The 26,804-nt window shown below is 49.2% G+C and overlaps 1 protein-coding gene across 9 annotated transcripts in view; it reads right to left on the bottom strand.

The window, feature by feature from the left end:
- The window catches only part of ACACB (acetyl-CoA carboxylase beta), a 2,187,049-nt gene that overhangs the window by 1,693,182 nt on the left and 467,063 nt on the right, over positions 1–26,804 (bottom strand). The gene's annotated exons all lie outside the window — the stretch shown is intronic.

Below are 26,804 nucleotides of genomic sequence, written 5' to 3'. Positions count from 1 at the left end.
CAAAACAACTTTATTTCGATTCATGACGAATCATAAAAAGCACGTAGACATGAAATACATAATTAAGGGGTACAGTTACATCGGGTTGCAGTCACTATAAAAATAGAGCAATTAAAATATTTACAAAAAAAAAAAAAAAAACAGGATTTCCACAGTGGTGAGTAGTCACGTTAGCTCACCGTGGGGATTCACCACTATTTGTTTTTAAGTACTGATGTGTCTTGCGACGCATCAGTTATCACTACTTTTAATCAAGTTAAGAGTGTGAGTCACACTGAAGGCTTCCTTACCAACCGTTCTGTACAATAAATACCCATGTATATGTTTTAACATACCTTTTTTCATTCCAGGTAGTTCCTGACGCAAACAGGTATTTTGTTTGAATACAACACTTAGGTTGACAGAAACCTTAACATAATTAGTTTGTCAAATGTAGATCGTTTTTTTCTATAGGTCCTGACGAATCGAGATTATTATTTACTCAAAGCGAGAAACAGGTTGATCCATTTTTCTTTTTTATAAATACATGACACTTTGATACGAGACATTATACTCAAATAAGTGCCATGTCTACACGTTTTTAATTAGGGTAGGAGGCCCCCAGAATAAAATTAATTTCCATTAGGCACTCCTGACCTTATTTTAACCCACCAACATACATTACATTATCCAGGCCCCACACCCGCACTTCACCATACCGCAGTTGGATAGAAGATCTCCGCTAAAGTGCCCCTTCTAAGGGAGCCCGGAGGGCATTGCACCTCCGGCCCGACGAGGAGCAGCCCATATGATGAAGCATGACACCTGAAAGGGTGTGTGAGGGCACTATAATCCAACATATGGATTCCCAACCATGGACACATGGTGAACTAAGTTGGATCCAGCCTTCGCTTTGACTTCACCTACTCTACTTCTGAGGAACTATAGGAACACCTTTTTGTAATCGTTGTACTAGGGGCCCCCGTTCCTACTGGACCTCCCATTCCTTTGTGAAATGGAAAAAGCCTCTCTTGTCCCTCCTCTTTGTATCTTACTGACAGTTAAGACAAGCAATACAAAAGTGAAAAAGAAATAGAAAATTGAATGAGGATTATGAAAGTGTTGTTCTGTGTTATTTTTTTCTTTTTTTTCTGGTTCTGATTAGACTGTGGGTGGCACTTGCATATCCTTACCCTGTCTAATATTAGACCAGAGGCGATGACGGTACTGCCCAAGGGGAAGAGGGGGGGGTTTGGATTGGAATATAATGTACCTGTTGTGGTATGGTTGGGGTGGTTGACCTTGTCTCCGTGTCAGAGAACTATGTTTGTACTGCTACGAAGGCCCCAGGGGCTGAAAGGGTTGTGCAGGGCAGTGTTGCTGAGCTGTGGTGTTGTTAGAGGATTATGTGACTTATGGCTGCCACCATAACAAAGGTGATTACTTGGAATGTCAGTGGTAATGCAGCGTCTGAGAAACGCAGACAAGTGTTTGCTTATCTGAAATGGTAGAAGGTGGTGGTGGCATGTCTGCAAGAAACACATATTTGGGGGGACTCCCTATCATGCCTGAGGAAACGGTGGAGAGGGTAGTTTTATGCCACCTCATATTCAGGCTTTGCATGAGGGATTCTCATATGGGTGTCTCCGGGGATCCCTTTTAAGATTTACATCATGTGGCGGATCCAAAGGGGAGGTATGTTATTTTACACGGAAATTTGGAGGGTAGGGAGATCTATATCAAACGTGTATGCCCCTAATGTTGATTGCTCTGCATTCTTCCCTGCCATGATGGCAGCAGCGACTCCCTATCAGGGTGCAGGGATATTGGCAGGCAACGTTAATTGTGTGCTTGATGGATCGCAAGCCCCCTCGAGCCCATACTACACCCCACCTGACTGGGACACTTAGGGATATTCTGGGTGGAATGCAGTTATGTGACATCTGGAGAGACCGACACCCTGCGAAGAGATTATTCTGATGTAATTTACCGGCGTTTGGGACATTTAGTCACCTGGCATACTGTTTCCTCTCAATTGAGCTCACACCCGCGGTGGAGGGGGGATCATCAACTTGCCCAGATACATCTCGGATCACTCGCCTGTTCTGTTAAATACTGGGAGGGTCCAGGACAGCCCGGTGATACCCTTTTTGCGCCTTAGGGCGGAGGAGTTGACAGACCCTCCCTTTGCGGCCATGGTCTTGGACACTCTGACATGTTACTTTGAAGAAAATTGGGTGTCTGCATCAAGCCGAGCACTTGAATGAGAGGTCATGAAGGTAGTCCTTAGAGAGGTGTGTATTGAAACTTCGTACGGGGTCCAGCGTCAGTTGGAACAGGACATAAAAACTCTGGTAAAAAAAATGGATAGGATGGAGGCGGAGCATCGTACAGCCCCTCATACTATGGCAGAGTGGTGTGCCACCCGAGAAGCCATGCTGGAGGATTTACACAGTGCACATGGAGGGAGACAGAACGAGAGCTTTTCTGGCCCGTAGGAAAACCGGACTCACCTATGACACCTATATTACAGCTGCAATGTAGCAACGGTGAAATAGTGTATACATAACGCACGATAAGGAATATGCTACTTACCAGTATGCATCTGTTCTTGGCATGTAGAGCTGCAGAGCCACACACTTAGGATAGTAGATCGCCATCTGGTGTTGGGCTCGGATGCTTGCAGGTTGTTGTTGTCTTCGGAAGAAGTCTTTGGTCACGAGATAGGTGACTCCTCCCTTGGACGACAGTGCGCATGGGCATCAACTCCATCGTTAGATTGGTTTTCGCCATGATGGGAAATGGAGTTTGTAGAAAAGAGAGAGATGTCCATGTGTGATGTCTAAGTAAGACAATGCTGGAACAGATATAGGTCCCGGGGAGGTGGGTGGGCGTGTGTGGCTCTGCAGCTCTACATGCCAAGAACAGATGCATACTGGTAAGTAGCATATTCCGTTCGAGGCATATGAGCTGCAGATCACACACTTAGGATAGACTATATAGCAGTATCTCCCCTAGCGGTGGTCACCTGTATCGGTTGTAGCCGTTTGAAATAAAGTTTTAAGGACAGCCTGACCCACAGAAGCTTGTTGCTTTGCTTGCACGTCAACACAATAGTGTTTAGTGAAGGTGTGTGTTGTAGACCATGTGGCTGCCTTACAAATATCTTCTAAGGGAATGTTTCCTAAGAATGCCATGGAAGCCCCTATTTTGCGTGTGGAATGCACTCTAGGGGGAACCGTTAGTGTGCGTTTAGCCTTGTGGTAGCATATTTGGATACATTTAACTAACCACCTAGCTATCCCAGACTTGGAAATGGGGTTGCCTTTATGTGGTGGAGAGAAAGCAACAAACAATTGTTTTGTTTTGCGGAATGATTTGGTTCTGTCTATGTAGTACAGAAGGGCTCTTTTAATGTCTAAGGTATGAAGAGCTCTTTCAGCTACCGAGTCTGGATTTGGGAAGAACACTGGTAACTCCACTGATTGGTTAAGATGGAACGGAGATATGACTTCTGGAAGGAATTTTGGATTTGTTCCAAGAACCACTTTGTTACGGTGTAATTGTAAGAATGGTTCTTGTATGGTTAAAGGCTGGATTTCACTTACCCTTCTGAGGGATGTGATAGCAATAAGGAAAGCCACTTTCCATGTGAGGAACTGTAGTTCGCATTTATGCAGAGGTTCAAATGGGGGTCCCATGAGCCTTGTAAGAACAATGTTTAGATTCCACACTGGAGAGGGTGGTAATCTGGGAGAATTATAATCCTTTTAAGTCCTTCCATGAAGGCTTTGATCGCAGGTACTCTAAAGAGTGACAAGTGTTGTTGATTTTGTAAGTAGGCTGCTAATGCTGCTAGGTGGAGACTTATGGATGAGTATGCCAAATTACATCTTTGCAAGTGCAGTAAGTAGCAAATGATGTCCTGGATGGATGCATCCAGTGGGTTTATATGATGGTTAGTGCAATAAATGGCAAATCACTTCCATTTTGCAGCATAGCAGGCTCTAGTGGTAGGTCTTCTGGCCTCCTTTATAATATTCATGCAGTCTGGTGGCAGGTTGAGGTAACCTAACTCTAGGACTTCAGGAGCCAGATCACCAGATTCAGTTGACTTGGATCTGGGTGTCTGATTTCTCCATGGTTCTGGGTTAATAAGGACGGGGAGAGACGCAGTTTTTGGTGTGGAACTAGCGAGAGTTCCAGTAGTGTTGGGAACTAGGGCTGGCGTGCCCATGTGGGAGCTACTAGGATCAGTTTGAGAGACTGTTGCCTGAGCTTGCGTACCACTAATGGAATGAGTGGGAGAGGCGGAAAAGCGTACGCAAATCTGCCTGACCAGTTCATCCATATCGCATTGCCCTTTGACTCCGGGTGGGGAAACCTGGCGGCGAAGGTTGGCATTTTGCGTTTTCGTGTGTGGCGAACAGATCTATGTCTGGTTGGCCCCATTGTTGGAAAATGGGCAGTAGGACTTGGGGATGTAGTTCCCATTTGTGGTTCTGTTGAGTTTGTCGACTTCACAGATCGGCAATTTGATTGTGAACCCCTGGAAGGTGTTCTGCAAGTAGGTATATGTTCTGGGGAATGGCCCATCTCCAAATGTTCTGTGCGTGCTGGGACAGCTGGAGAGAATGTGTGCCTCCTTGTTTTTGTATGTAATACATGCCTGTCATGTTGTCTGTCCGTATGAGGACAGTTTTGTTCTAGAGATGTAGTTGGAATGATTTTAGTGCTAGGAAGACTTCTAGAAGTTCCAGGTAATTGATATGGAGCACTTTCTGTTGAGTAGTCCATTTGCCCTGAGTGGTGTGGCCGAGGAGATGGGCTCCCCATCCTGTGAGGGATGCGTCCGTTGTCAGCACTATGTGTGGAAGATTCTCTAGGAACGGCCGCCCTTTGGACAGGTTTGTTATGTTCCACCATTTCAGAGAGCGATGTGTGCGGCTGTCCACCAACACCAGATCTGTAAGTTGTCCGTGAGCCTGGTTCCACTGACGTGCTAGACATTCTTGCAAGGGACGCATTTGAAATCTTGTATAAGGCACAATGAAGATGCATGACGCCATCATGCCTATGAGTTGCATGAACACTCTTGCTGGAATGGAGTGTAGGACTTGAAATTTTGTGATAAGAGCTTGTATATTGGCTATCCTGGCTGGGCTGGGATATGCTAGGGCTGTGGAGGTTTTTATGGTGGCTCCTAGATACTGATGTGAGAGGGTTGGAGATGAGATTTGGGATAGTTTATTGTGAATCCCAAGTTGTGTAAGATTTGGATGGTTTGGTGAGTGTGTAGAACACATTTGTTGAGTGAGTTGGCTGTTATTAGCCAGTCGTCTAGATACAGGAAGACATGATTTTTTTGTCTTCTGAGATGTGCTGCTACTACTGCCAGACATTTCGTTAATACTCTGAGTGCAGTTGTTACCCCGAATGGAAGGACTGTAAACTGGTAGTGTTGTCCGTCCACCACAAACCTTAGATACTTCCTGTGGGCAGGATGTATGGGAATGTGGAAGTAGGCGTCCTTGAGATCTAGTGTGGCAAGGAAATCGCCTTGTTGCAGTAGTGGGAGCACTTGTTGAAGAGTGATCATATGGAAATGATCTGAGTTGATATACAGATTTAGGGGCCTGAGGTCGAGTATTGGTCTTAGAGTCCCGTCCTTCTTGGGGATTAGGAAGTAGAGTGAGTATACCCCTGTACCCTGATGTTCTAAGGGAACTGGTTCTATTGCGTGTTTTTGAAGCAATGAGAGAACCTCTTGTTTGAGGAGCGCAAGATGGTCTGGTGACATGGAACGCTGTTTGGGTGGTATGTGTGGGGGGGTAGTTGTGAGTTCCAGGCAGTAACCATACTGGATAATTTGTCTTACCCACTTGTCTGTTGTGATGGAGTTCCAGACAGGTAGGATCTGTTTTAGTCTTCCCCCGCCTGGAGTGGAATGGTCTGAGGGAGTGGAGGAAAGTCACTGTTTCGTGGCAGGGGAGGTACGAGTGTTATTACCTCAACCTCGCCCCTTATTGTTGTTTCCTCTGTATCCGCCTCTAAAATATCCTCTACTGGGGGATGTTTCTGTAGCGGTTTTGAATGTAGAGGAGGTGTCCCCTCCCATATTTTTGGAGGCTCCTCTATAGAAGGAGCGCCGAAATGAGCCACGTGGTTGGGGAGACTCTAATGCTCCCATGGACTTAGCCGTCTCTGTGTCCTCCTTCATTTTCTCAAGGGCAGGGTCTACTGCTGGCCCAAAGAGCTGTTCCTGGTTGAATGGCTGACTAAGTATGGCAGTTTGTGCCTCTGGCTTAAAGCCTGAAATGCGTAGCCAGGCATGTCGTCGAAGGAGCACACTTGTGTTAATTGCTCTAGAGGCGCTGTCTGCGGCGTCAGGCGCACATTTAATTGCTGCATTTGAAATAAGTTTTCCCTCCTGGATAAGGTCATTTGCCTGGGTTTTATATTGCTCTGGCAGATGTTGTAATCATTTCTCTAATTGGTCGTTGTGGGCCCTGTCATAGCGTGCTAGTAGGGCTTGGGTGTTGGCAATATGCCAATGATTAGCGGCTTGTGCTGCTACTCTTGCCAGAGGCTTCTAACAGTTTGGATTCTTTGTCTGGGGGTGGTGTATCTCCTGTGGTTTGGGAGTTGGCGCGTTTCCTAGCATTGGAAACGACCAAAGAATCCAAAGGGAGTTGCCCTTTGATGTAATTAGGATCTTCAGGGGCAGGCCTATATTTCTTTTCTATCCTTGGGTTAAGAACCCTGGCACGGACGGGGTCTTTAAATACTACTGGGGCGTGTTTTATGACTCCTTTATTCATGGGCAGAATTTGTACAGACTTTTGAGATTGTTCAAAAGTGTCTAATAGGAAGTCTTCCTCTGGTGTGTCGGAGTGCATTGTGACGCCGTGGTAAAGTGCCGCTCTATTCAATAATTGGCCAAACCCCAGGTGATCGTCTGGAGGCCATGGTTTGGAAGGATATGGCTGAGGGTCAGGTTGTCTGGTTGAGGGGATGCCCAATCATCTAGTGGGGAGGTGTCTGGATCCGTGAACGGATCATTAGGGTCACCCCCACCCCCTAGGTCGTCATCATCATCATCATGTGGAGGTGGTGTATGTGATGGAGATGGTATAGGTAAGGGTGGTGTAGGCAGAGGGGGTGGGTTAGGAGGCAGTATAGGAGAGGAAGGAGGCATAGGCGATGTTGCAGAGTCCTTCCTGTTTATAGGAACTGGGGCAGGTGGTGAGTCCAGTTTCCGTTTTTTACATGGCACCGCGGTGACATGTCCAGTCTTTGGGTTGATATAAATCTTTTTCTGCCTTGGGTCGATGGGATCTGGATGAAAAAGTTCTTGTTCTACAGGAACAGTGTTTGGTGCTGATTTTTTCGGTTCCGATCGAGGTTTTGGTTGATCGGTGGAGTGTTTGGCTTTAGGAGGTGTATGAGAGTCCTTAGCCGTTGGTTTTGGTACCGATGATGGTTTCGGTGCCGATGTGGGTTTCGGAGCCGAAGTTGTTTCTGTAGGCTTGGGAACCTTCGGTGCCGGTTTATCTATTGGCCTTGGTGTTTTTGGGGCCGAAGGCGTCGGAGCCGATTTCGGTGCCGAGTGGTCTTTTATCTTCGGTGCCGGTTGGACAATGACATGCGGTTTCCTCGGTCCCGAGCTACCGGAAGGCTTATGTTTCTTCGGAGCCGAGCCCAGAGGCGGGGCTTCTGAAGGATGTTTTCGGTCTCGACTGGGGCCAGCAGGCGAAGTCTTGACCAATGCCTTTGGTTTTGGTGGGGTTGGGGCAGGGGCAGTAGTACTCACACGTTGCCCAGGAGTGATGGGGTCGTCTGAGTCGTCTGCTTCGGAAATGATTTGTAGGTCTTCGGAATCTTCTTCTGGGACATCTGGGCCTTCATCAAAGATGTCATCTGGTTCCGGAGCTGTTCTCTGTGCCATGATGGGTCTTCGAGCCCTTCGATCTCGAATGGTCTTTTTGGATCGAAAGGATGCGCAGGCTGGACAGCTGGATTCGTCATGTTCAGGTGATAGGCACAGGTTGCAGACTTTGTGGTGGTCACTGTGCGGAAATTTTGCTCCACACTGGGGGCATTTTTTGAAAGGCGTCCTTTCCATGAGCCGTAGGCCTCACGGCGTGGATAGGCCCAGCGGCCCGCGTCGACGTCCAGAATCGAGCCGATGAAATCGATGTCGAGACTGAAGGTGCTTTGATGTTTTGTGTGAAGTTTTGCGCTTCGAAAAGCTTTGAATTGATATTTCCACCTGGAGCGGGAAAGTTGCATCCGGACCCAAAGGCGGAAAAAACCAATCTAACGATGGAGTTGATGCCCATGCGCACTGTCGTCCAAGGGAGGAGTCACCTATCTTGTGACCAAAGACTTCTTCCGAAGACAACAACAACCTGCAAGCATCAGAGCCCAACACCAGATGGCGATCTACTATCCTAAGTGTGTGATCTGCAGCTCATATGCCTCGACTAGAGAGGAGATCCTTGCTGCAATTAGGCATCTCAAGCCGGCTAAAAGCCCTGGGCGTGACAGACTAACAGGAGAGTTGTACCATAGGTTTGCCCCTCTGTTGGTTAACTGCCATTTGGAGGTCTACAATGAAGCACTCGAGGTTCATTCTTTGCTGGTCTCCATGTGTGAGGCCTCAGTTGCCATGATACCAAAGCTTGACAGGGACCCATTACTGGCTAGCTCCTATAGGCCGATTTCGCTCTTAAACGTGGATGTGAAAGTTCTTAGTGGGTTTCTGGCAGCCTGCCTTCTCCCGCACATGCTTCTTATACATACAGATCAAGCAGGATTTATCCCGAAGCGCAGTACCACTCAAAACTTACGGCATCTGGCGTGTGTGGTACGCTCCATGACTCATGGGGGATGATTATGCTCTAGCACTTTTAGACATACAGCAAGTCTTCGATTTAGAACACTGGTCTCATGTCCGGCAGGTTCTTCAACGGGTTGGAGTGGGTCCGGGTTTCCTTAAATGGGTCCAATTGCTCTATGCCGCTCCCTCAGACCGAATACGAGCAGGAGGACTGGTATCCAATCCATTTGCACTGTGCCGGGGCACCAGTCAATGTTGCCCTCTATCACCACTCCTATTCGCGGTCACTGTGGAGCCTCTTGCGGCTGCCTTGCGTGGTGGATGGGTGTATGGGGGATAACTCTTGGGGAGACCAATCATGTGGTCTCTCTCTATGCCGATGATATGCTGGTGTATCTCCGACAACTGGCACGCTCGGTGTCTATCCTCCTTACGGAGCTGCAGAAGTTTGGCAACCTCTCGGGTCTCCGTATTAATCCGGGGGAATCTAAATTGATCCCTACAGTAAATTTGGCAGGGAGACCAGGAGATGAGTTTCCCCGGGTGGGTTTTCCATGAGTGACTGAGGGGACTAAATACTTGAGCATCTGACTGGCGACTACAGCCTTCTCATACTTGGATCTTAATGTAGGGAGAGTGGTGGAGGGAATATGCGGCTCGACGCAGTTCTGCGGAGACTTGCCCCTGTCCCTTATTGGTAGGATGGCGTGAAAATGATTATTTGGTCACTGTGTCTATATGCACTACAACACTCGCTATGCGTGGTCCACAGACGTTATTTCCAGATCATGGATGGTTTGTTGGTGGACCACCTGTGGGGTCCCAAACACAAGAGAGTGGCCTTAAAACACTACAGAGAACACGGGGTAGAGGGGTGCTCGAGGTTCCCTGCCTGGAACTTTATTACATGGCTTCCAAACTGCAACACGCTGTTCACTGGTTAGATAGTGATAATTGGGAGAAGCAATTCCTAGTGGGCAAGTATGGTAACTGCACTCTGCTATATCTCCTGATGCTCGGTTTCTGGGAACCCGCATTGTTTCCCTATATTATACAACATGTGGCTATTACTTGGGAGACCGCAGTTAGGAGGGTGGTACAACAAGCCCTCTATGCCCCAGAAATGCCTCTGTGGGCCTTTTTCATGTATGGTTGACTCCATGTCTGTGCGGCGCTGGAAAGAGGGAGGATGCCAGCTGCTTGGGGATCTCTATGTTAACAGACAATTTATAACGCAGGAGACAATGACTTCCTTCAATCTGAGGGCGGGACAGTTTTTACAGTATGAAAAAATATCACGGGTTGCGCATAAAATCTAGCCGTCTTTCACTGAGGAACCCCCCAGCACTAATTTAAGGGTAATGGCTCGGGGGCTTCGGCTGGTGTCCCATCTCTACTGGGCCTTGCGAGATAACCTACCAGGTGGGACTCTCCCTGTGCAGACGAAGTGGGGTGCATTGGTTGGGGAACTTCTACCAGAGGGGGAATGGCTGAGGGTCCATGAGGGAGTCCAGGGTGTAAGCTCCAATGCATGTTTTAAATGTCTTCAATATAATTTTACACCAGACATACCTTACCCCACAGACACTGTATGATCTATTTGGCCCGTCCTGGAGCATGCCCACAGTGTGGGTCGCCGGAGGCTGACTTCCTCCATATGACATGGGCCTGTCTGTCCCTTACTTCCTACTGGGCAGCCATACTTGCACGCCTGAAACAAGCTACAGGTTGGGTGGTTCCCATGGAGCTCCGACAAGTGCTGCTGGGCTAACTTCCTGCCCCAAAACACAAGAAACTGAGCAGAAGATTTGTTCTTTTGGGACTGGATTTAGCAAAAAGCATTGCTATAGCGTGGCTTCGACCTGTGCCTCCACTAATTGAAACATGGGTGAGAGACGTATGAGTGGGCGGCCGCAGAGGCGGTACGAATAAAACACATCCGGACAGATGAAAAACTGGAAGACGATCTTCATGCATGGTCCTCTATGTTGTCCGATTTGAGGGAGCCGTGGGCCCCAGGGGGGCATGATACTGCGAGCAAGGGGGGAGCCCCTGATATCCCAGATGAGGTGACCGCGAGATGGTGGGTGGTGAGTGGCAACCGAAAACACATTTGGAGACCTAAGATGCATGTGTACAGTTTACTATTTCAGTGGCACGATACCTTGCCACGGAGGTGGGGGGGGGGGGGGCTAGGGGAGTTAATTTGTTAAATATTGGCATGGAGCTCCATGGACAGGATGGAGCGGGAGGGTTCTTCTATGTACTGCATAATGCAATTGCAATAGATCCTATTTAATGATTTGCATGTTTCAAACGGAGGATTGGGACTTTTTATATGCATAGGACTGCTGTACCCACCCCCCCCCCCCCCCCATCTGCTCATCCCCCCTTCTTCAATAATATGGGAATTACCAGTGATGCTAAGTTTTGGTCCAGTTACAGCTGTAAGGGGGGAGCTGAAGGGGGAGGATGGATATGCCTCCAGTGAATTCCTATGAAAATACTGTCTCTGTAATTCTCAAATGCCAATAAGGATTAGGTGACTTACCCTGTAAGCATCGGTTCTTGGCATGTAGAGCTGTAGATTCACATGCTTTGCATACTCCTGCCATCTAGTGTTGTGTATGGGTGTTTGCAAGTTGTTTTTCTTCGAAACAGTCTTTCCTAGTCACAAGGTGAGGTGACTCCTCCTTTCGGTGATGGTGCGCATCGACTACACCGTTATATTGTTTGCTCACAAGAGGGTGAGAATGGAGTAAGTACAGTATAGAGATGTCCATGCGTATATAATGTGAATAGTAAGAACTGCAACAGCCATAGGTGTCTGGGGAGGAGGAAGGGCGCATGTGAATCTACAGCTCTATATGCCAAGAACAGATGCTAACAGGGTAAGTAACAATCTGTTCAAGGCATTTGTTGTAGATACACATGCTTTGCACAGACTGTATAGCAATACCCACCAAAAGCGGTGTCTAACCAGTGGGTGTTGCAGTGTTTGAAAGTGTATTTAGCACTGCCTGTCCGACATTAGCCTGTTGATAAGCTAACATATCTACATAATAAAGTTTTGTAAATGTGTGCGGTGTAGACCATGCAGCTGCCTTACATATGAATGGAATGTTACCTAAAAAGGCCATAGATGCTCCAATTTTGCGAGTAGAATGTGCTCTGGGAGATACTGTTAAAGTTCTTTTAGCTTTAATATAGCAAGTTTGAATACATTTGACAATCCATCTCGAAATGCCCGATTTTGAGATGGGCTTCACTTTATAAGGTGGAGTAAAAGCACCCAAAATTTGTTTTGTTTTCCGAAAATCTTTTCTCCTATCAATGTAGTACAATAATGCTCTCAACTTCAAGTGTGTGTAGAGCTCTCACTGCTATGAAATCAGGTTGAGGAAATAAATACAGGTAACTCCACTAATTGGTTGATGTGAAAAGCAGAGACAACTTTTGGAAGAAATTATGGGTTTTTACGAAGAACAATCCTATCTTGATGCAGTTGAAAGAAGGGTTAGTCTAAGGTTAATGCCTGTAACTCACTATCTCATCTTAGTGAAGTAATAGCTATTAAGAAGGCAACTTTCTATGAAAGAAAATTTTGTGAACAATTGTGTAACGGTTCAAACGGTGGGCACATAAGTCTTGTAAGAACAATTTTAAGATTCCAGATAGGTTGCATGTGGTACTTTGGGTGGTATTATTCTTTTAAGGCCTTCCATAAAAGCTTTGATCACAGGTACTTTAAATAAAGATAAATGTTGCCTGTTCTGAAGATATGCAGCTACTGCTGCAAGGTGTAGTCAAAATATATGTGTAGGGTAAACCTGCACGCTGTATATGCAAAAGATAACAAATAATGTTCTGTATAGATGCATCTAGCGGATCAAATCTTTTCCACTTTGCTGCATAATATCTTCTTGCTTCTTTAAGAAGTGTCATACACTCCATACTGTAAGGAGCCAAATCGCAAGGTTGAGGTCTTTGGGATTTGGATGTCTGATTTCTCCATAGTTCAGTGTGAGAAAATGTGATGTTATGTGAAGCTTCTGATGTGGAACCACTGACAGTTCCAACAGTGTGGTGAACCATGGTTGACGAGCCCATGTGGGAGCTACGAGAATCAGTGTGAGAGATGACTGCCTGAGTTTCCGAACTAGAAATGGAAGGAGAGGGAGAGGCGGAAAAGAAAAAGCAAATATCCATGACCAATTCATCCAAAGGGCATTGCCCTTGGATAGAGGGTGTGGGAACCTGGAGGTGAAGTCTGGGCATTTTGACTCTCTGCTGTGCCCCCCACTCTGTAAGAGATGCGTCCATTGTGAGCACAACTTGTGGAATAGGATCGATGATTGGATGCCCTTTTGACACATTTTGTGTGTTCCACCACTGCAGAGTGTGATAAGTGCCGCAGTCTACCCGACACTAGATCGGTCAGTTGATCCTGTGCTTGATTCCACTGACATGCTAAGCATTCTTCTTAAGGGCGCATGTTTAGCCTTGAATGAGGCGCTATCGTGATGCATGATGCCATCATCCCTAGCAACCGCAAGAATGTTCTGGCTGAGAGATACTGGTTGACCTGAAGCTGTTTAACAGTGTCTGCAAATTATGAATCCTGGCTGGATTGGGATATGCTAGAGCCATGTGTGTGTTTAGAATGTTTCCTAGATATGTCTGTGTGTGATTGGGTTGAAAATGGGATTTCTGTATATTGAATGTGAATCCCAACTGATGTAGAAGATTTAAGGTAATCTGAGTGTGATGCACACATTTGAGATGCGAGTTGGTTTTTATAAGCCAATCGTCTAAGTATGGGAAGACATGTATTAGTTGTCGTCTCTGAGGTGCTGCTACTACTGCTAGGCACTAGGTGAACACTCTGGGTGCAGTTGTTACTCCAAGAGGAAGCACTTTGAACTGATAATGATTTTTCCCTATCACAAATCTGAGGTATTTGAGATGTGTTGGGTGAATGGGCATATAAAAAGTATGCGTCCTTTAAGTCTAGCATTGCCATAAAGTCGCCTTGTTTCAAAAGTGGAAGTACTTGTTGCAGATTGACCATGTGGAAGTGTTCTGACAATATGTATAAGTTTAGCGGTCTGAGATCCAATATTGGTCTTAATGAACCATCTTTTTTGCGAATTAGAAGTATTGTGAATATACTCCTGTTTCTTGATGTAACGGAACAGGTTCTATAGCTCCTTTAGTTAGAAGAGCTTGTACTTCATGTTTGAGTGACTGTTTGTGTTCTAAAGACAGTTTGAGAACACGAAGGGGGATGTTAGGAGGGTTGCTTGAGAGTTCCACGCAGTAACCATGTAGGATAATATCCAGCACCCATTTGTCCGTTGTTATTGACTGCCAAATGGGTAGAAACTGATGTAGTCTTGCCCTACAGGGGATGAATTTTCGGGGGAGCTGATATCAAGTCACTGTTTGTTATTAGCAGGTGGGGTACAAGATGGTGTACATCTACCTCTACCTTTAAAGTTGTTACCTCAGTATCCACCTCTATAAAATACGCTAAAGGAAGGAGACTGTCTGTGTTTTATATGAAGATGGAGGCATCTGTGGTATTATTTTTGGAGCCCCCTCTAGAGAAGGAGCGACGAAAGGAACCTCTATTTGACAGAGACTGAAGGGCACCCATTGATTTTGCTACTTCTGCGTCCTTTTTCATCTTTTCTAGCGATTGATCTATCGGAGGTCCAAAAAGGTGTTCTTTGTTGAATGGTGCATTACGAACAGTCTGTTGAACCTCTGGTTTAAAACCAGAAATTCAGAGCCATGCATGCCTCCTTAGTAAAATACTGGTATTCAGTCTTTAGCTGCAGTATCTGCAGCATCTAAAGCACATCTAATGTATGAATTAGAAATAAGCTTGCCTTCTTGCACAATTTCTTGGCCTTTTTTCTTGTGTTCTGGAAGATATTGTAATAATTCTTTCATTTCATCCCAATGTGCCCTATCATACCTATCTAACAGCCCTTGAGTGTTGGCTATTCTCCAATGATTGACTGATTGAGCAGCTACTCTCTTTCCTGAGGCATCTATTAACTTAGACTCCTTATCCGCAGGAGGTGATTCTCCTGAGCTTTGTGAATTTGCTCTTTTACGTGCGTTTAGAAACTACCAAGGAATCCAAAGGCTACTGACCCTTAATAAATATAGGGTCAGATGGAGGGGCTTTGTATTTTTTTATCTACTCTAGGTGTGAGGATACATGGCCTAACAGGATCTTTCAAGATGAACATGAGCAAAGACTGCGATGATCTGTGTGTATTTCCTAAAGTTTCAAAAAGGAAATCTTATAAATCTTCTGCATGTAAGGTAACCCCATGATAAGTGGCTGCTCTGGCAATTAACTATTGATATGTGTTATCATCATCGGGAGGGGAAGGTTTGGCTGGATACAGATCAGGATCTGTGTCTCCCGGTGGATCAAGGTTATAGTCATCCCATGGGTCAGGTAGCTGATCATCAATGTCTTCATTATCATTTACAGCTGGATCTATGTCTGGAGACCCTGGAGGTGTAATGTGTAATGTGTCTGATGGTGGTATGACAGGTAGTGGTTGAGAGGGTGGAGTGGTTAGAGGAATATTAATAGGACTAGTTGCTATCTCTATTTCTTCTTCAGAGGTAATCCTTACTCAGTGTCTATATTCCTTTTTGGATGTGGTATCACTGGTGTAGAGGTAATGTGTCCAGTTTTAGGGTTAATGTGGATTATCTTCTGTTTGGATCCAGCTTGTGCTGCATTTTCTCTAGAATCAGCTCCGGTGTCTTCAAAGGAGCATCTTTGTCTTTCGGTGCTGAAATTTTCAGTGCCGAGCTGTATTTGTCTTTTTTATCTTTCGATGCCAAATATTTCGGCATCGAGAGGGTATCAACTAGGTTCGAGCCCTAACCGGAAGACTTGACTTTCTGTTTCGGTGCTGAGCCGGAGGGGCGTTGGAATCAAGTCTCTCTGTGACTACCATGGTCTGTTGGCAGTGGTGGCCCAGAAGATTTGGCTTGATAGGAGTGGGTTTCGTGGGCAAAGGGGCTTTGTTACTCACGGTACCCTGTCTAGATGGAATGTTGTGGGTCTTGAGTTCAATCTCCAACACCGAATCAGAGTCCTGAACGTAAAAGGCCTCTTTCTCTATCACTGCCGAAGCCTCCATCTCTTGTTGTTCGGCCTCTTCGCCTTAGATATCGGGAGTTTCTTCGATAAGACTGTCGCTGCATGTCTCTGCATCAAGCTCGACAGTCTCCGAGTCTTTCGAACGGAACGGCCTACTCAGTCACAGTCTTCCTCTTCATGCTCCAGGGAGAGACAAAGGTTGCAGACCTTATGAAGATCGATGTGCGGTATTTAGAATGGCACCTAGGACAGAATTGGAATGGCGTCCGTTCCATCGGCAGAAGACTGGATGCAGGATCTTGGAGTGGAAATTGGAGAAGATCTAGGCCCAAAGGCCGCAGTCAGAGTTTTTTATGGATAATGAAAGATTTCCGAAGTTCCTCAACACGCAGAAGATAACGTGATTGAAAACAATACCGACGAGGGTAGAGTGAATAGCGAACCGAAGGGATCCCAATTGATGGTTTTGAATCAGAGTGCAGCAAAACACTTGCAAACCCGATGGAGGAAAAAAACAATTTAACATTGGAGTCGATGCCCATGCGCACTATCACCGAAAGGAGGAGTCACCTTACCTTGTGACTAGAAAAGACTTATTTGAAGAAAAACAACTTGCAAACATCCGGCCCAACACTAGATGGCAGGAGTATGCAAAGCAGGTGTATCTACAGCACACATGCCTTGAACAGTTATATTTTAAAAAAATTATGGTTTATAGGTGCAATGCTCTCGGGTAACGTCATACAGTGTTATATAGTATTTACGTTATACAAGTCAGTGCTCTAAAGCATGGGATTGATCCAAAGAGCCCAGACTTCATCCAATCCTAAGACCCGTGGAGTGGAGGTGAAGGATCTTTCAGGAACTGCATTTTATTCTGTATCTCAGTATTTGTGATTGCAATGATTTTAATTAATTGTGCAATAAAATTCTATTCTATTCTATTCTTTCAGGAACTGGAGGTGCCCATATGAACAAACTGTTTGGAAAGGTAGAAGAAGTACCAGTGAACCAAGTTTATTTTCTGAGCACAAAATATTAAAAATCCTTTTTTGTTTTTTTTTGAAAAAGGAGTACCAGTGAAGGGCATGGTCGATGAAACCTATTTAAAGCTCCATGGTGCATGTAATCTGGGATGATATGCAGCAGACTTGAGGAGAATGAGAGGGTGCCAGAAGCACAAACGTACAAAACAAACAGAATCTGCATGTCAGTCTTGAAGGACAACTATAGGCATATAGTTGGAGGATGAAAAAGAAAAAAGTTAGTTACTTACCTTCTGTAACGCTTTTTCTGGTGCCAAGTAAGCCACATACAAGCGCCACTTCTGCGCCCAGACATCAGTTTTTTGCTCAACTATTTTCATGCTTTCTGGAGTGAAGAACAAAACAATTGGACGTACTAGTATGCAGATCTCTACTTTGAAATTTTTTGGATGCTAAAAGGAGATATTCCACAGAAAGAGGAGGTGGGAGGGCAGTGAGGAATTTGCAGTTAGACAGCTTATCCACCAAAAAAAGGACTGAAGGTAAGTAACTTGCTCTGATGGATGGAAGGATGGATGGATGAATGAATCGCAGATTTCCCACCTTTAGAATAGATACCAAACAGTCCCCTCTCTAAGGTGAAGGGTCTGTGAAGTGGGCTCAGACCAAAAAGTCCTGCAGGAGCATATGGGCAAAATGCCATTTTCATCAGGGCCTCCCGGAGTCAGATATATCAATGGGGTGACAAATCTGGGGGAATGCTCTATAGACCATGCTAAAACGCTGGGACGCCGGCCCATGTTCCTGTCCTCCTTAGTAAACAGGGAACCTTACTGACTGACCCCGGGGAGGTGGCCAACAGCTTCGTCGAGTACTATCAGGCCTTACACCGGTGCAAATTGAAAGATTCTTAGATGATCTGCCTCTGAAGACCTTGTCGGCGGAGGCCAAGTCTTTGCTGAATGAGCCACTCATACTTGAGGAATTGACAGCGGCACGGACAGGGCTGCAACCCGGGAAAGCCCCGGGCCCCAATGAGTTTCCGAGTGAATTCTTGACAGTGTACATGCCCCTCTTGGGAGCTCATTATCTGGGCACTATCCAGGCAGCTCTTAAGAAAATATGCTTGCTCCCAGATTGGTGACATGCCAAGATCATTGTCTTTCCGAAGCCGGTCGGCCCACTGAGGCTCAATCCTCATATCGCCCTATTTCCCTTCTAAATACTGCGGCTAAGCTGCTAGCCAAGGCTTTGGCCAACAGACGGATTCCATACTTGGCTGAAATGGTTCATCCTGGATCAGGCTGGGTTTATGCCACACCGTGCAGTGCGTCACAATATCCAATGCGCACACACTGCTATAACCCTGGTCGACCGCCTGGAGAGCTTCTGTTATTGGCAGATATTGACAAGGCCTTTGATTCCGTCAGTTGGACGTATCTATTTGCGCTCTTCCGGCAGCTAAACATGGGGCCCTGGTTTGTCTCCTATATCAGACTATTAAATACAGATCGGAAGGCATTGGTCCGAGTGGCCGGCACGGCTTCAGCCCCAGTGTTCATTAGCCACACCACCAGGCAGGGCTGTCCCATCTCCACTTTTATTTGCACTGGCCATGGAACCCGCAGCATGGGTGAGGATGGACGCACAGGTACGGGGATTCGAATGGTCCAGGGAAGTGTTGGACCGCATAGCGCTATATGCTGATGATGTCCTGCTTTTTATCGTTGATCCCGCTACCTCGGGGCCCTGGATCCTACGGATTATACAGGTGTTCGGCGTGACCTCTGGACTATATATGAATGTCAGCAAATTGGTACTCCTGCCGCTGAAAGGTTTGCCGACAGACACTGCATAGGCTATGGGTGTGACCTTGGCGACAAACAGTTTTCTATACTTGGGCATGTTCCTGGCTCAGGGACCAGTCATCGCATGGGACTGTAACATGGCTTTTTTGGCATGATCATGTGAAAACTTAAGTCAGAACGTGGTCTCAGCTTCCCTTGTCCCTGTAAGGTCACTCTGCTGTATTTAAAATGATACCTACCTCACCTCATATGCAAACTACAGAACTACCCCTATCTTGCTCCATTGACATGGTTCAGACGAACAAGTTACTTACCTTCGGTAACGATGTATCTGTAAGAAACATTAGTTAGTTAGATTCCTCACCTTAGAATATCCCCAGGCGTCAGACTGGATCCGGAAGATTTTTCGTCAGCAATACCCCTTGCGCGTCGCTAGGCGTCGTCTGCGGCTCCGCGTCCGTCGTCGGCGTCGTGCGCCGGAATGACGTCGGAGTACTTAGACGCCGCCCTCGCGCGCTGACGTCAGTTCTTGTACATAGCTTTCCGCGCCAGGAACGCAGAGCCATGCAAAGACCGACACTGGTGCCAAAAATAAAATCTAGGGGCCTGAAAAGGACAACCTTAACCCTAGACGTCAGTTCGCAGAACGGGGAGGATGGGTGGGTCGGTGAGGAATCTAACTAACTAATGTTTCTTACAGATACATCGTTACCGAAGGTAAGTAACTTGTTCATCTGAAAGAAACACGTTAGTTAGATTCCTCACCTTAGAATAGATACCCAAGCAATACCATCCCCGGTGGTGGGTCTGCGAACCAAGATCACACCAGAAAGTCCTGGAGGACAGAACGGCCAAAGAAGCCATCCCTCCGGACTTGGCTGTCAAGGCAATAATGCCTGGCAAACGTGTGTAACGAAGCCCACGTCGCCGCCTGACAGATGTCCTGCAAAGGGACTCCCCGTCCCAAAGCAGTAGTAGCCGCTGTGGCCCGAGTAGAATGGGCGCGCAGCCCAACAGGAGGGTCCTTTTTTGCCAAAGAATAGCAAATTTTGATACACAAAACGACCCACCGAGAGATGGTCCGTTTGTGCACAGCTTTCCCCTTCTTAGCGCCCACGTACCCAACAAAAAGCTGGTCGTCCACCCGGAACGGTTTTGTGCGGTCCAGATAAAAGGAGAGCGCACGTTTTGGGTCCAGACGGTGGAGCCTCTCTTCCTCTTTGGAAGGATGCGGAGGCGGAAAGAAGGTGGGCAAGGTGACAGACTGCCCAAGATGAAATGGAGTCACCACTTTCGGAAGAAAGGAAGGACGAGGCCGAAGGACAACCTTGTCCGGATGAACAGAGAGAAAAGGAGGCTTTGAAGATAAAGCCTGGAGCTCACTCGCCCGTCTAGCCGAGGTGATGGCTACCAGAAAAGCAGTCTTAAGAGTCAGAAAACGAAGAGGACAATTGTGAAGAGGCTCGAAGGGAGCGCACATCAGGAATGTCAAGACCAGATTCAAGTCCCACTGAGGCATTACAAAAGGGACAGGAGGGAATGTGTGAGTAATGCCTTTTAGAAAGCGTGTAACCACAGGGGACTTGAAAAGAGAAGGCTGATCAGGAAGCCGCAAGAAGGCGGAGATGGCAGCAAGATAACCTTTCAGGGTGCCCAGGGCAGAGCCCTGCCAGGCCAGAGAAAGAAGAAAGAGGAGAACCTCAGAAAGAGGGGCGGAAAGGGGATCCACAGCCTTTGCTGTGCACCATGCCACAAATTTGTTCCACCGGCAGGCGTATACCGTCTTTGTGGAGGGACGCCTGGCTGCCAGAATGATATCACAGACTTCAGGAGGCAAGTCAAACGGCATCAACTGCCGCCGCTCAATCTCCACGCATGGAGGTGGAGGCTGGACAGGTTCGGGTGGAGGACCGTCCCCTGCTGCTGCGACAGAAGATCCTCCCGAAGGTGCAGACGTATCAGGGGATCGGTCAACATACTGAGTAGCTCGGGATACCAGTATCTTCGTGCCCAATCCGGAGCCACCAAGATGACTTGGGCTCGGTCGTGCCTGATCTTCTTCAGCACTCTGGGCAGTAGTGGTATAGGCGGAAAGGCGTACAACAGACCGCAACTCCACTCGTGACGAAAAGCGTCGCCGAGCGAGTGCCGCCTTGGAAATTCCAGCGCGCAGAACTGCTGACATTGCGCGTTCTCGTCGGTGGCGAATAGATCTAACCAAGGCTCTCCCCACTGCTGAAAGAGACCTTGCGCCACTTCGGAGTTCAGACGCCATTCGTGATCCATCATGCACCGGCGGCTGAGTTCGTCCGCTCTGGCGTTCAGAGAGCCCGCCAGATGTTGAACCACTAGGGTGACGCCCTGGTGTTCCAGCCACGTCCAGAGGCGCAGAGCCTCCTGACAAAGGGTCCACGACCCCACCCCGCCCTGTTTGTTGCAATACCACATGGCGGTGGTGTTGTCCGTGAACACCTGCACGACACTGCCCCTGACAGAGGGAAGTAAGGCTTTCAGTGCAAGTCGGATCGCTCTCAACTCCAACAGGTTGATGTGGAGACGAGACTCCGCCGGAGACCAGAGGCCTCTGATCTCCGCCTCTCCCATATGGCCACCCCAGCCCAGGAGGGACGCATCCGTCACTACGACATGCTCCGGTTGGGGAAGGGAGAGGCTCCTGCCCATGACCCAATCGCGGTCCGTGAGCCACCACTGCAACTGTTGTGCAGTGCCCTCCGAGATCAAGACATGGTCGGACAGGTTGCCGTGATGCTGGGCCCACTGAAACTTCAGGTCCCACTGCAGAGCCCGCATGCGCCGCCTGGCGTGATGCACTAGTAGGATGCAGGAGGCCATCAGCCCCAGAAGCCGCAACACTAGCCTGACCGAAACCCAGGATAGAGGCCGAAAGATGGGAATCAGGGCCTGTATATCCCGGACCCGCTGTTCCGGTGGATAGACCCGAAACTGCGCCGAATCGAGAACTGCTCCGATGAAGAGGAGCTTCTGAGAGGGACTCAGGTGTGACTTCGGCACGTTGATGGAAAATCCCAGCAAATGCAGGAGATCCGCCGTAGTCTGGAGGTGGGAGACGACTGCCTGGGGCGAGCCCGCCTTCAACAACCAGTCGTCGAGATAGGGGAAGACTGGAACCCCTGATCTGCGCAGATGAGCTGCGACCACCGCCATCACTTTCGTGAACACCCGAGGGGCACTGGTGAGGCCGAAGGGGAGCACGGTAAACTGAAAATGCTCTTGCCCCACCGTGAACCGCAGGTAACGCCGGTGGGCCGGCAGGACGGGGATATGGAAGTATGCGTCCTGCAAGTCCAACGCTACCATCCAGTCTCCGGGGTCTAGGGCAGCTAGAACCTGAGCCAAGGTTAACATCTTGAACCTTTCCTTTCGGAGGAAGGCATTGACGTTCCGGAGGTCCAAGATGGGGCGTAGGCCCCCTTTGCCCTTCTTGGGAACCAGAAAGTAGTGGGAATAACAACCACGACCTACTTCTGGACTCGGAACGCGCTCGACGGCCCCCTTGGCCAAGAGGGCCGAAACTTCCTCGCGGAGAAGATTCAAATGATCCCCTGAGATACGGTGGTGCTGCGGTGGCATGGCTGGAGGGGTCGTCTCGAAGGGGAGGGAGTAGCCCCTTCGGACGATTTGCAGCACCCACCTGTCCGATGTAATGGACCGCCAGTGGAGCAGGTGATGGCGAACTCTGCCGCCCACTGGCGTGGAATGGGCCTGAAAGCTCGGACTAGGAAGGCTTTGAGGCGGATGCTGCCGGGGTGGATGTGGGCTGACCACGTCGTCCTCCAGATCCGCCACGGCGGAAACCACGTCCGCGACCGCGCGCAGGTTGGTTCTGCGGCTGGTGGCTGGGCGGACGTGAGGAGGCGCCCCTTCCTTGGCCACGAAAGGGGCGAAAAGCGGAGGTGTGCGCCCGCGGAGCCGAGAGGCCCAAGGACTTGGCCGTAGCCCGGGAGTCCTTAAAGCGGTTCAGCGCACTGTCCGCCTTCTCACCAAACAGGCGAGTGCCATCAAAGGGCATGTCCATGAGGGTGTTCTGGACATCCCCGGAAAATGACGTGGACCGCATCCAGGCGTGGCGGCGGAGCGCCACCGTGGTGGAAATCGCCCGACCCAGCGAGTCCGTGGTGTCAAGCCCACATCGTATGGCGTGCCGCGCTGCATCCCTCCCATCGGCCAAAGCCTGGGTAAGACGTGTCCGGACCTCCTCCGGACACAGGGGCAGCACGTCCTCCACCGTATCCCACAGAGAATGGGAATAACGGTCCAAGAGACAGGCGGTGTTTAAAGACCGCAGGCCCAAACTAAGGGACGAGAACAGTTTCTTGCCAAACTGCTCGAGTCTCTTGGAATCCCGGTCCGGCGGAGCGGTCGGGAAGGAGGATTGGGAGGTAGAGGCCTGGATAACCAGACTCTCGGGGGTGGGGTGTTGGGACAGGAAACTGGGGTCGCCCGTAGCAGGGCGGTGGCGCCTGGCAACGTTCCTATCCACAGGAGGAACTGTGGAGGGCTTGGACCAGGTGCCCTGCAGAACGTCAGTGAGGGCCTCATTGAACGGCAGCAGAGGCTCAGTGGAGCTTGCTGCGGTTTGAAGCACCTCAGTGAGGATGTTAGTCCTCACAGCCACGGCAGGCAGCTCGAGCCCAAGGGCTGCGGCCGCCTTGCGCAGCACCACAGAAAATGCTGCACCCTCCTCCGAAGCCACAGTCGGAGGAGAAGTGAATCCAGTGTCTGGCGAGGTATCTAGACCACTGGCCTCCCCCAGTTCATCTGCCCAGTCCTGTGAAAGCTGCGACTGAACAGCCATAGGGTCCTCGAACCCCTCCCAGTCGCCCCCGTCGTCCGATTCCTGATAAACAGGAGGAATGATCGGAGCCGTACTGTAGAGATGATAGGTCTCAAGCGGCGCCGGACGCGGCGTCGGTCGACGCCGTTGCGGCGCTGGGTCCGGAATAGGGCTAAACTGGGGTTGGACGCCGTCCGGAGTCGGCAACAAAGGCGTCGGCGGCACCGGAGGTGTAGGCGTCTGCGCCGGCGGCGCCGGTGACGGCGTCGGTGGTTCATGCGCCGGCAGAGGAGTGGTTAGGTCAACCGGCGTCGACGGGGACCCAGGCATGGGCCCCGCGGGGACCTGCGGCGGTTAGACCGGAGTTGTCGACGGCGCCGGGGCCGAAGCCGCCGGCAGGCAAGGTTGCCCAGTCTAATCCGCGGGGCCCGAAGGCGCGCCAGCGGGCGTCGACGGCGGGGCCAGGCTCCTCATGGCCGAGAGGAAGGCACTGACCTCCGTCGGCGTCGCGTTAGTCCCAGGGACCGGAGGGTATGGGGACGGGCGCGGCGCCTGCGGCTCCGCCGGAGCCGCGGGGGTGGAACCACTTGGACCCTCGGCCGAGTCGCGCGACCGGCGAGGGGAGTCCGAAGAGCGATGTCGCCGCTTGGACTTCTTAGAGCGTTTGGACTTACCAGACGACTTGGAGCCCGACGATCGATGGTGGCGTCGGCTAGGGCTCCGCGAGCGATCCTTGGACCTCCTCCTGGACCTGGATCGCGCACGACGCGGAGCCGAGTGGCGAAGCTCGAGAAGCTTGCGGGACCGCTCCCGCCGAGCCTTCGAAGTCAGGGCCTGGCAATCGGAGCACGACTCCGCGTCGTGGTCGGGGCCTAAACAGTAGAGGCACCGGCGGTGGTGGTCGGTCACCGACATCAGTCGATGGCAATCCTCGCAAGCCTTGAACCCAGGCATCCTACCGGCACCAGATGTCGACAGACAAGGATCAAAAGTGATCAAAAAAGATTTAGTCAAAAAAGACTAAAAGGGGTAGCTCTCCCGGATCTGCGCTTACTGGCGCGGAAAAAAGAAGAACTGACGTCAGCGCGCGAGGGCGGCGTCTAAGTACTCCGACGACGTCATTCCGGCGCACGACGCCGACGACGGACGCGGAGCCGCAGACGACGCCTAGCGACGCGCAAGGGGTATTGCTGACGAAAAATCTTCCGGATCCAGTCTGACGCCTGGGGATATTCTAAGGTGAGGAATCTAACTAACGTGTTTCTTTCAGATAGGTCAATGCAGTGCGGGCAAGGTCCTATTTGGGGGTGCATGCCATGTGGCCCTACGCAAATGCTTTCAATCTATCTACTGTGGCGGCATTGCAGCTGCAGACATCCAGTTCTATTATGCAGATGACCACTTGCTAGTGCTTAATGAATAGTGATATTCTCCTGGGAACAGCACTGCATATGCGGTGGAGCATTGGGCGATCGATGATCCCTCAATGGTGCGGTTCTTGTATAGCAAGTCAGATGTGGGTTCCCTTCCCCTGGCCACAAGAGGGGTGAGCCTGGTGTGGCGGCAATCCTTTCGCAGGATGGGGTGGTGGGGGCACCTAACGCAGGAAACCCTGCTGTGGCACAGTATGATTCTTCTCCAAGTGGCCAGTCCACAGGGGCTCCAAGGATGGGATGGGATTGGGATTTCCACCCTGGGCAATGTGATGCGAGGCATCGTCCTCAAGTCGTTCTAGGACCTCCCGTCTGAATTTTCGATGCCCCGCAGCCACTTTTATAAATATCTACAACTGCGCCATGCGCTGACCCCGCATCTCTGCCCTCTCCAGGCCCTGCCAGAATTTAACCCATTGGAAGGGCGACCTAGGCACCCTCAAAATTAAACAGATCTATCAGTCCCTGGTTACCAACAGTGCCGCCACCTTGGAGGCCCTCCAGGAGATGTGGCAGGAAGATATTGGGGAGCTGAACGCCGCCGACTGAGCAGAGGCCCTACAGTCCCCAGGAGAAGCGGCGTCATCCTCGCGTCTGCGCCTCATCCAATTTAAATATTTATATTGTGCTTATTATACGCAACACTGACTATGGCGCATGAGTCTCAAAGATTCCCCAGGTGCCTAAGATGTGAATCCGAAGATTGGACCTTTTTACAAACCGTTTAGGAGTGTAGGGTACTGGCGCGATTTTGGGAAGGTGTAGTGGGTTGCCCCGCTGAAGTACTGTGCATAGTGCTGAGGGGATTGGTGGCAATACATATAAGCAGCATTTATTATTCCTCTGCATCGCCAAAAGAGACATTGCACACCAATAGAAGAACGCCTGTCCACCTCTGCTGGGAGACTGGAAAGGGGGTATGGACTTTTGTATGGGCCCTGAGATTGCTGTGTTCCAGGCATGGGGGTGTCCCCAACAACATCCTAAGAATTGGCAGAGATGAGTGGAGTATAGGGGGCTGACACTCAACCCTGTACGTACTATAGACATGCACATGGATGAAGAAATAATCAATATGGGCAGGATCCCCCAACAGGCCATACTATCCCATAGCTTGCACATGCTATGTGATGTGGTTGGGGGAATTGGGGGTGGGGGAGGGCACAACAGTCTTATATGCATATGTTTATGTTATTGTATAATGTTTCTTTGTGTTTGTCATTTTCTTTATCCTTACACTTTATCAATCCTTGGGTGTTCCGAGGGTCTACAGCTGTACTATTTCTCCGATTGTATTGATGTTTGGCCCCCTGGGCCTATATTTGGCAAAAACTCAAAATCTGTTGTTACAAAACAAAAATGCCATTTTCGTCAGACCTGGTTGACACAGCAGTTGTACTTCGTAAATGTGAGCACTCACACCCACTTTGCAGCCTTACTGATGTCAAGGACAATGCAATGGTGGCAGTAAATACTTTCAGCAAGAAGGCCACCCTCTTCCTAGGCACCAGTTTGTCTAGAAAAAAGGTGATGCAGGGAAGTTGCACAGAGAGAGCCTGAAACCCACTCACATGACAAGCAGAACTGATTGCAATGAGGAATACAACCTTTAGAGTCAGAAGACACAATGAGCAGATGTGCATCAATTCAAAGAGATTCACACATGAGCAATGTTCGGACCAAATTAACAAACCAATGTGGCATCAAAAACGGTTGGGGAGAGAACGTGTGTGAAACTGTGAAGGATGGGCAGAAACGAGGCTTAAGAGGCTTATCTGATTTGCAGATGTACTTCAATGATC

This window comes from Triturus cristatus, chromosome 11 (assembly GCF_964204655.1).
Source record: "Triturus cristatus chromosome 11, aTriCri1.1, whole genome shotgun sequence".
NCBI classification, from domain to species: domain Eukaryota; kingdom Metazoa; phylum Chordata; class Amphibia; order Caudata; family Salamandridae; genus Triturus; species Triturus cristatus.
The sequence above is the reverse complement of the archived record's forward strand: the minus strand, read 5'-3'. Positions and strand labels throughout refer to the sequence as shown.